Raw genomic sequence first — 11,496 nt, 5'->3', positions numbered from 1 at the left:
ATTGGCCTGTGTGTGTGAGTAAGATATTGGAGGACCAAGACTTTTTTCGCACTGTCACAAGTTGGGGACTGACTGGCTAAGCAGCAGCTCTGAAGACGAGGACCTGGGGGTTACAGTGGACAATAAGCTGAATATGAGCCAATAGTGTGCTCTTGTTGTGAAGAAGGCTAACAGCATACTGGACTGCATTGTCAGCAGATTGAGGGAAGTGATTATTCTCCTCTATTCAGCACTGGTGAGGCACCATCTGGAGTACTGTGTCCAGTTTTGGGGGCCCCACTACAGAAAGGATGTAGACAAATTGAAGAGGGTCCAGCTGAGGGCAACTAAGATGATTAGGGGGCTGGAGCACATGACTTTGGAGTAGAGGCTAAGGGAACTGGGCTTATTTAGTCTGAAGAAGAGAAGACTGATGGGGGATTTAATAATAGCAGCCTTCAACTACCTGAAGAGTGGTTACAAAGAAGATGGAGCTAGACTGTTCTCAGTGGTGGCAGATGACAGAACAAGGAGCAATGGTCTCAAGTTGCAGCAAGGGAAGTTTAAGTTAGATATTAGGAAAAAATCTCTCACTGGAAGGGTAGTAAAGCACTGGAACAGGTTACCCACAGAGGTTGTGGAATCTTCATCCTTGGAAGTTTTTAAGACCTGGCTGGACAAAGCCTTGGCTTGGATGACATAGTTGGGGATGGTCCTGTTTTGAGGAGGGGGTTGGACTAGGTGACCTCCTGGGGCCCCTTCCAACCCTAATTTTCTATGAGCCATTATAAGATTGAAGAGTGCAATGCCAATTCCCAGAGTCAAATATTTATCTAAACAAAACTTTAGTCAGTCCTGTTTATGTTTGTATTGCTGTCTGCCAGTATACTTGCTGTCTGCCTGCAACGTGTTGAACTTCAAAGCAGCAAATGTTCTTTTGTAAGAAAATGGCTAAATAGCCAACAGGGGTGGAAAGTTTCCAAATCATGATTATCATGGATGCGTGCACTCCCTTCTTAAAAGGCTCACAACCCCACAGAAAAAAAGCATGCACACAGACTACTTTAGGTCTGATGGCTTAAAGCATGGCTTATGGCCAGTCTCTGAGATCAGTTGTTTCAGGCCTTTAAACTCTTTATCTTCAAAGAAAAGGAATTAAAAATAAGATGGTCTTTTCCTAACATAAGGTTTATCAGGACAAATATTTCCATATGATTAAAAAAATAGAAAATGCTAATGGCAAGATCTGCCAAGTAGGAGATGAGAGTTTGGGTCATGAATTCAGCCTTTATTTTCCCAGACTGGTAGGGTTTGGAGTACAGCACAGCCAATACTTTGACCCTCACTGAGGGTAAACAGCTTCCCAGTTTCTCTCAAGCTAGTTTCTTTTACTAATACTTGCCAAATGGCATTGATGGGATCCACAGGGAGCCTCTGTTTCAGCCAAAGGGACGCTCTCTGTAGTTCATGAGAACTGGAAAATGTGAACACATCCCTTTAAATAACAAATAACGTTTACCTTATATTGACAATATAAGTCTAATGGCTTCTTCAAACTGCTATACCTACCCAAGGGTATACATTCCAAGCAAAGAGGAATTATTTAGTATTGTAAGAGGAGGCATAATAAGTATGAGTAAACAGAAGAAAAAGAACAAAGGGAAATTAGGCTAAATGTCAGGAATAAGCATCTAAAACATCTTTTAGATTACGCAGTGATCTTGCAAGAAAACTGAAGAAAACATGATCCCTTGGGACATGTAGTACCAGGTCGGTCAAAGCTCTAAAAATGATTTCAGAGATGGACCAGCAGAGGATGAACTAAATGACTTCATAAGTTTCCCACCTCTAACTCCATTTCTGACTCTAATTTTTATTTTAGCACATCAGATTTAATATATACTTTTCCACTCAACACTAATTGGTTTGCTTTTTCCAGTAACACAATAGCTTGAACATGACAAGCAAAGATTTACAATGATTTGACGATGAGTTATTCTACCCCTTTCTTGAGTTTTCCAGTATCTGTGTACATTTACAGGCCTGGGAAAGATTCTGCATCACATACAGCAACAAGCATGTGTCATTTTACTGTCTTTCCTCTGACAAAAGTTCCCCTTGACTTCATTGAGAGTCTGGCCAAGGTAAACACTATGTAAGGAATGAGTGAAGGGTGCAGAATTTGGACTATGAGATTACATAGGTTATATGGATACATAATCATCCTCATAGCATTTAAAATGATAAAATAGCTAGCATCAGATACAGAATCATATCTGATCCTCAACTAATTTTGCTAACTGCAAACATTAAAAAAAAAGTTCATGGGAGTACCATTTTCTAACAGTCCTGCTTCATAAAAGGAAATACTTATGTTTTCTGCTAGGACACTGACCAACAAAAATGAAATGCATTATATTGAGAAAAGTCCACTTCCCTGGCAGACTTACTAGGCTATTATGGGGTTGAACTCTCCCCAAGGCATTAATTACGGGAAATTACCACCTGAAGATGCAACTCTCTCCTTTTTTGTTTAGTTTTATATTACAGACCATGCTGATGAAAAATCAGAGATGTCTTCAATAACCAATTTCTCTGAAACAGCAGGGTAACAGGACAAATTACTTGCACCTTCTCTTGGCTGGGTGAGGCTAAGATTCCCAGGAAAAAGAGGATGTTATTTTATTTAAACTTCTTGTGACAGTTAAATTAAGCACAACTTATATGCAATTTTGGAACAGCTTATAAGTCAGCAATAAATTATTAGTCACAGTGTTTGCTCGATACTTGCCAAATTTTCTAAACAAAGCACAGATAAAAAACAACAGCAGACTATCCCTGTGCCTGAAGAAGGGTGTTTGTACCTAAAAGCTTGCAAAGAACAATTTTTTTCAACTATATACTCGGTCTAATAAAAGATATCACATTTACCCAAAAAACCTTGTCTGCCTTGAATACCTAGTGCATTTCATTTAAAAGATGCCTTATCTCAGAGGTGTAACAAGCAGAGATGGCCCCTAAGGAAAAGCCTGTGGGAGAGTTGGGAGGGGACAGAGTTCTGAGAACAGGAGCAGGGGATGCACAATCTTCTTACCCACACTGGGAACTCATAAAGAGTCTCCAGCTGAGCTGTTCCCACTGCCACCACATTCTCTGTCTGCCCTGGCTGTTGCTCTTCAAGCAGCAACTGCAGCCACAGTCAGAGCTACAGCCACAATCAGGGACCATTTTGGAGATCCCAGTACACGTTTTTCATACGGGAATGGACTGTGGGTTTGGAGGCAATTCCAATGCCCCTCCTAACTTGGTGCGCAGAGCAAAAGACCCTCTCATCCACCCCTGGGAGAACCTTATCTCTCAGGACCAGTTCCATGGTTGTAGGGCCAGCGTTGGGAGATCCTTTTCTCCCAGCACCAGCGCCATAACCATGTCTGGATCTCCTGACCACAGGGCTTGGGCTGGGATTTAAGGATCTCCCAGTGCTGGCCCTGCAACCACGGAGCTGGTGCTGGGAAATAAGAATCTCTCAGTCCAGCTCCCGGGGCTGGGAAGCAATCTCCCACCACCTGCTGCCTGAATGACCAGGAGCACATTTGCTCCCAGTTAGGTGTCCACACATATGCTACTGCACAACCACAAATCATGAGTAAATTTGCTACTTGCATTTCCAAGTAACAAAATAACACATGATTAGAGCCAATTACTTCACAGTAAGAGTCTGCACGTGTAGGTGTGGCTGCTTCCTGCACAGTAATTAGCAATACTGTGCAGTAAATCATCTCATATAGACATGTCCACTATTTATCATTTATTATTAATCTATTGTTTTCACCAGGTCAGGATCTAATTCTTTAGATTAAGGCCACAAATAGGCATTCATCTAGTGGTAAGAACTTCTGTTAAATTCTCCAAAGATTAAGCTGCACACAGAGTGATTGAAAGCTGGATGCGCCAGGAACCAAGGTGTGGAGAGCTTCCCCAGCATCAGTTCCCTTCCCCCTGGGCCTTTAAATCCTCATGTGTGCCACCCAAATTCAGAAGCCTTGATGACATACTGCAGCTGCCTCCTCAGCCCCCCAGCCTGACTCCTCCCAGTTGAAACAGTTAGCCTTGCCTGACACAACACAGCTGTAGTCTGTAGTCCAGCTCTTGGGGTGTGGACAGGAGCACGCTCAAGGAGTGTGGAGAGGAGCTGGAGAATATTTTCCTCCAGTGGCAGGGTTCCCATTCTCTGTTCCAGCAGGGCTCCCACTGCAGGTGAATACCCCTATCTCCTACCAATCAGCTGATTGGCAGAAAGAGTCAGGGGAAATTTTCCCTGCAAGGTCCCTGAAGGGCTCCTTGATATCTTGCCTCTGGGAGGGCTATGAGGGAACCATTGCTCTCTTCCTCAGAATGACTGAGGGAGAGCAGAGGACTGTGGGATATTGCATGTCCTCCACACCCAAGAAAAATAGATAACCATTCAAGTAAGGATCAGAAGGAGGGATATCTTCCTCATGAGATTCAGTCTAACCTTCTTGAGGAAGAGACAGTTCTTCTCTGCAAGAAATCCTTTGAATTGCTGTACTATAATACCTGTTCATGGCCTAATATTTTTCCTGCTTCTCTCTGCCTGTGGTTTACCTTACAGACAAGCGTCAGCACTTTAGATATTTTCCAGAATGGAGGTAGAGACAAGTAGATAGTTTTACCAATGTTAAATCCCCAACTCCTCCCCCAACCAGTTCTTGCCAAAGCTCCACTACTGTCATGGCTTGGAAGAACTCCGAATTGTGGAGGATGATTGTCCTAGGGTTAGAGAGTGTTTTTTTTTTTAATGCAATTCCCATGGAAATGTATCCAGATTCTTCCAAGTTATAAGGTTGAATATTACCCTGTCCATGTTCTCCGTAGGGACTAAAGATTTTTTGGAGAGGGCTAAAATCCTTAAATATTCCATTCACATGCGTCAGCCTCAGAGAATTCCTTAACATGCTGTCCACACTGAACTAATCTATAAGCACACAGCTAGAAATCTGAAATCAAGGGTGGAAGATTGTTGATATCCTAGCATGGTAAACACTTCGTTTCTTTGTCTTAGGGAAGATTCACTGGGTACCCAATGGAGACCCTGCATCTTTTCATCTCTTCCTTTGGCTGGCATTAGTCACCTAATTCAGTCTCCTTGTGGGCATGCACTTTGATATAATCTTTCATTGTATGATCTCATGCTCCTTGAGCGGGCAGGAAAATCAGTGTGCTGCTAGGAAGAAAAGCATTCTCTTTGTTTCTTTAGTCTGAAATAAAAAATATTCAGGCTTTAGTTTTCTCTTTGTAGGGAAGGTGTTACATGAAAGCATTGGACTGAGGAGTCTGTTCAGAATATGAGTAGGAAGGTAGCAATTTTGACCTAGTACCAGACCTGCCTCACTCTGCAGTTGCCATGGATCCATGGTTCCTCTTCTTTCCCAGTTCCTGAAAGCCTCTTCAAGTACACAAAAGCTACACTAGATCCTTTCATCACCACCATGTAACACCAGAATAGGAAATGAGAAAAAAGGTGGAGGCAGGGCCAAAAATGTGAAGGGCCTTGAAAGCAAGAATGAGGATTTGAAAAGGATGCATAAAAGAAGTGAAGGGCATCAATAAAAGTGTAACAGATTCAAAGTCATGCATGTTGAGATTGCATTGCAGGACCTGAAAAGGCCAGGCAGTGTTTAAAATATATGATCTGTGCAACATTTCTGGACAAAACACTTACTTTTCTTGAAAGTTTGCCAGTTTTCATACAAGAATTTAAAACATGTTGCAGTGGCTGTTGTGTCTAGAGAAGCAGATAGGGAACTAGGCAGAAGGAAAGACTAATTTTTCATATAACATTTACAGTAAGCAATTGCCTCATATTTATTAATGGAGTTAGTATAAATGGGAGATGTAACAGTCTGGGTAATCCTCTCTCTTCCTCCTCTAACTTCATTTCAAGGAAATTCAATACTAATGTAAATAGCACTGCAGTGAAAGTATTACCACATTTCTCATTAAGGTTAGTCTGTCTTCTTTCCAGCCTTGTGAAGTTGCACAGTACTTCAGGGATTGTCACTATGCTGTATACAATGGCCACTTAAAACTTCAGGGCAATCCAGGACCTAGATTCTTGAACCTGAAAAGCACAGAATCATTCTATATAAATTAAACCAGCATCTCCACTAGACGAGCTGTAGAGAGTAGAGGTCACGTGACCCACAGCTGAGCAGTCTTGATTCCATGAAGCACAGGGTAATACCACAGTCTACACAGTTCATATAAATACACTTTCCTTGCCTCTCTACATTCCTAACTATCTGTCCATTCATCACCTTCCACAATCATGTCACTTTCTAAATAAATACCAACACAACAGGGATGTTACAGTCTGCATGCTCTCAAGAAAACACAAGAGAAAGGCACTCACTTCTAAATTGTATTGACCTCAATTGACCTCCTATTCCTCAAGGAATACAGCATCTTCTCTTCTTCAAATTCTTCCACAAGTTTCTCTCATCTTCATTTTCAGATAGTCTCATGTTCTACTACAGCTTTCTCTTTCCACTAACATAGCTCTGAAGAACGCTTGGTGGTCTGCTAGTCAACACCTCCCTGTCCCTGTAGCTTTGAGGGCTCAAAGCACTGTACTCCATAAATCCCATCATCCTACTTAGTCCTGTTTACACTAGGGAAACTTTTGAAATTCTTCCTATAACTTCTAATAAACTGGATTGGTTCAATAGGTGTCCATACATAACCAAGTCTAATCAACCAGGTGCTAAAAACAATGCCAGTAACCAGCAAGCTTCTAATACCCAAATCTTTTAATAATATCTCAACAATTTCCCTTTGCAAGTCGCACGTTACAGTTCTTCTTTGCCCCTTATTCCCACAGCCAGAAATGTATCTCATTTTCTCAAAACAACATTTTAAACTCTTTAACTGTACAAATATTTCTGTTTTTGTCTTGTGGAACATCTAGTGATACTTTCTTGTATGAAAGACTATACAACAGTTAATTTGTAAATGTTGTTTTGACTGTTTTCCATGTGTAATTTGGAAGGCAGAACAGATGGTAAAGGCTTAATTGATAAGTGATATATCCATTAAACTGTGCTGCCAAGTGACTTCTGGTGATAACAGGGTTATTTGCCCACAATACATGTGCTTTACTGTAAGATACAAAGAAATGAGGGTTGTGGAAAATATTTACTGTATTAGTAGATTCACTGAAGAGTTCCAGCTATATTAAAATTATGTATTTGATTAGAAATTCTGGCTTTATAGCAAGGGATATCTCACAAAATTAACTATATTACAGTAGTAAATAGATACTTGTTTTATACAGACTTGGTAAGAATAACATTGTATATATGGATTATCATAATAAGCATATCCACAAGGCTTAATTTTAACACATACATTCAAAATTAAATCTAAATAAATCTAAATCTAATCTAATCTAATCTAAATCTAAATTTGCTTGAGAAATCACATATCCCCTCCAGATGGACTTTAATTTCAGAAGCTGTACTTTATTTGCCTTTCTGTTTATATCACAGTCAAAGTAAATAATGTGTAATGAAAAATGGAAAAAAATATTTCCAAACAATTTAATTTTCAAGTGGATGCCAGCTGTCATGTTATTACACATGGTTTTAACCAATGACAAGGCCAATCCCAGAGGCCTATGAAAACAGAATTTCCCAACAAGCTAAATGGGAGTACCTTGCACACAGGGACTTGCAGGAAAGGCTCTTAATTCTGACACGTTAAATTATACGTATCACTTTATTCACACTAAATTTATTCTGGCAGAAGGAAGATGAAAATATCGGGCTCGTCACCTTATTTCTACACCCTCGCTCTTAACATCTACATAGCAAATTATAATTGGATTGTCAAAATCTCAAGCATAAAACCCTGCATAAATGCTACACCTAACTTATACCCAAGCTGAAAACAGTAATTTAAAATTTAATTTGATCCAAAAATGTAGCTTATTTAGAGCTAGCGAAGTATGCATGAATGGAAGTGCCTTATGGTATATAGATGTGGTCTGCGTCTGCCAAAGTTACAGGCAGTCTATGGCACATGAGGGCACTAAATTAGGTGACAATTCCCAGGGTAGCATCCTAACCATTGAACTGTCCTCCCTCCTTCTTGTAGATAAAGTTGGTATGCAGATAAAAGACTTGCAGCCTTCAGGTCAGTGTTGCACCAAGGCAATGTTTAGAAATGTACACTGACAGTTCTGTACATTGCTTGAGTTGAGGATTAAGGAGGACCCAACCCTGGATACATAGTATCTTTTCATGAGTGCTATACTTCATTTTAAGCAAGACATAAATTAATTGAAAAATTTTTGTTTAAAAGATACTACCGCTGTGCTAACATTAACTGCTAATATACATTTGTGCTATAATGCAACAAGGACTGGTGACTATCTGGTTTTCATGAAGAAAAAATGTTGACAGTGAAGAATAAAATGCAAGTCACCTCAAATTAAATATTTATACTTTGATCTGAAATGTAAGAGCTTTCCTATGACGTCTTACTGTTTTATATTTCCTCATGTATGATTAAAGACAGAAATCTAAATCCCAGACATTTTGTGATGCTAGCTTGCTATATATTACCATTATTAAAGTTTTTAGTTCTTCCACAATAGATTCTAGTACAAATTTTATATGTTCTTTATACAGTATTCTGTTTCCCAACAGGATTTGTGAAATTGCAGGAAATGTAATGGATTAACTGATGGTTCAAAACAATTTTAAATGAGAATTGGAAAGCGCTCCTATGATGCCTTCTAGCCTTTTAAAAAATCAAATTCCATATTGCTTTGCTATATCAAGGCTGGCAATTACTGCTAAAGTGGCCAGGTGTTTTCTACTTTTCATTCAGATTCAGCTGTTAGAATTAAATTATCTGTGTATCTGTTGACCATTAATTCGATTGAAGGCACTGCCTTGCCATGGGTTAAAATTCTGCTTTTAGTAAACTCTCAGCAAAAATATATTTCAAACCCCCAGTGTTATTACAGTAGCCTAGACACATTTGGAACATAAATCCATTATTCAGCTGCCACCACTTTCTTTTCACTTCTCCTGACCTTTTGAGGAGAAAGCATGCAATAATAAAACAAAAAACTCCTTCAGGCTTTGCCTTAATTTGGTGAGAGTGTGACTCCATATTGTTTTCAAGTTGTTTTGTTCATTTTCAGTTACGTCTATGCCTTGTGCTATATGCTTTTTATTATTATTATTAGGGGGTATTTTGGTATTGCAGCCAAATTTCCTTTGAACTATTGAATGGCACATGCTAAAGAAGAAGACAGCATTTTAGGGAAAGAAGCAATAGGTATATTTGTCTGATTGTCCAAACTTTCCTATAAAAAGTAGTTTTCCTAGCTGTTAAAATTAAAATATAGATAGCTCTGGTAACTAATGCAACATTTTTTAAGTTACAGTTCTTATTATCTATCTCCAATTGTGGTGTTAATTGCAAGTATATTTGATACCCACCTTTCTACAAGTCTCAGGTTTTTAGATAGATATGCAAAATTAATGCACAAATCTCCTTACTCCTTGTAGAGGAATGCAGAGTCAGTCCCCTTCCAAGGCATTGTTCCTTCATCTCCCTAAGACCTTGCAGATTTTTCTGTGGGACTGGAATTTGCACAAGGAGAAGAAATGAACTCAGAAGGCAGCACACAGAGTTTAGGCAGGAAAATAATATATAGCCTAGGTTGTATAATCCTGTATTATGGTCCCTGTCTTGTTATTTAATGCTGTACTTCTTTCAACAATAAATGGTTATCCTATCTTATAAAAGCACGCAAACAAGCCTTTTAACCAGGAAATGTCGATCCAGGTGAACTCAGACCACTCTCCAATTAATCAAATGGGAATTCATGAACCCAGAGCTTCCCATGGTATTTCAACTGTTCTGAATTCTATGTGACCTTTCAGACTTGCAGGGTTAAATACTGATCCTACTGTAATCAATATTAAAACTCTTATACTCATTCAGTGGGGCTAGTCATCCATAATTTTCCAGTACAAGTTTTCTTATCCCTTTTAATGATGTCTTGTAGGGGATTTTTTTTTATTCTATAAATATTCGGTCTAGGATGTTTTGCTCTTGGACTACTTTACTTGGTCTCCTGTCAAATGCACTTCCTATGTATTGACAGCAGTAGCAGAACAAAAATGACCACTATTTCATCATGCTTCACTAGTTACAGTTTCTTCCCAATGTAGCATCATTTGCAACCATGTCAATCTTCCCTTCAAAAACCATAACCCATGTCATAATTGCAAATAAAGTAAATCTTGACAATGACATGTTTGCAGAATATATTTGCAAAAGGAAATACAAAAGAATTCATCTCCCTTGAATCCTTCTCTTCCATTTTTAATCCTATATTACTTTCCTTTTCAATTTCTCCACGGACTCTAAAATGCCTAAAATGCTTTAGAGAGTCATTCCTTATTTCTTGTTCCTTTTAATTTTTCATAGATACCTTCAACAATCCACCTATATTTTAGTTTGCCCATTATCCTGGTTGCTGCAGATTTATTTGTCAAAATATAATGACTTCTGCTGCATTTATGTGCAGGGCAGCATTGTTGTTCTCTCCTTAATGCACTTAACTCCTATCATTCTTAATGTAATATTTATGTACCAATTAAGGAGAAAATCAGAATTCTGCTGAATTTGGTAGAAAAGTACCATCCTAGCAAGAGCTATTCTTCAATGTTCCTTCTTTTTCACCCCTGTGTGCACGTGGTTTCTAGGAAAGTGTTACTGTCACTTACTATGGGAGTATCCTGTGTCACAGTATTAAACTCTAGGGTAGTAGATCCATAATTAAATGGCTCCTGTGAGCGGGTGGGCTTACCTGCTATTTGTCATCCCATTGGAATTGCAGGGACCTCTACCTTATCTTCTCTCCCTCTTTCCTGACACATCTTTGATGTCAAGTTATTCTTTGGGAGTACAGATGGTAACTCAAGTGATGATCATATGGACGAGGTTGGTCTTCTGCAGGGCTCCACCATCCCTACACCCTGCCCCTTTCCTCTTGGGTGATGAATTGTCTTTTCCTGTTTGCACTGAGTGCAAGTCACTGTTTCTTCATTCCTCTCTGGCCTGGTTCAGCTATGGGCTTCGTGAGAGGTTGATGACCATGTCCTCTAGGTGGGTCACCCCTCCTTGAGTGTTTCAACCCAGCTTGTGGTGATCTTCCTTCCCTCTGGGATCAGTGGATCCTGGAGAGATGGCACCTCTGCCTGCCAGTCCCAGAGTTCATGCTCTCACTGGGTCTAAAACTCAAGTGTGTAGGGGATCTATATTTCCCTAGCCTCGGATTACTGCATAACTCAACAAAAGGAAAACTTCTCCAACTCTGCTATCCATAGTTGCTCTGAGCCTATAGGCTCTTTTGGTTCAGTTCCTCCAGGCAAATCCCTCCTTTACCCAGGGTTGTCCAGAGACTCATTGCCT

Source organism: Alligator sinensis, unplaced genomic scaffold (genome assembly GCF_000455745.1).
Source record: "Alligator sinensis unplaced genomic scaffold, ASM45574v1 scaffold788_1, whole genome shotgun sequence".
Taxonomy (NCBI): domain Eukaryota; kingdom Metazoa; phylum Chordata; order Crocodylia; family Alligatoridae; genus Alligator; species Alligator sinensis.
Note: the sequence above shows the minus strand (reverse complement) of the source record.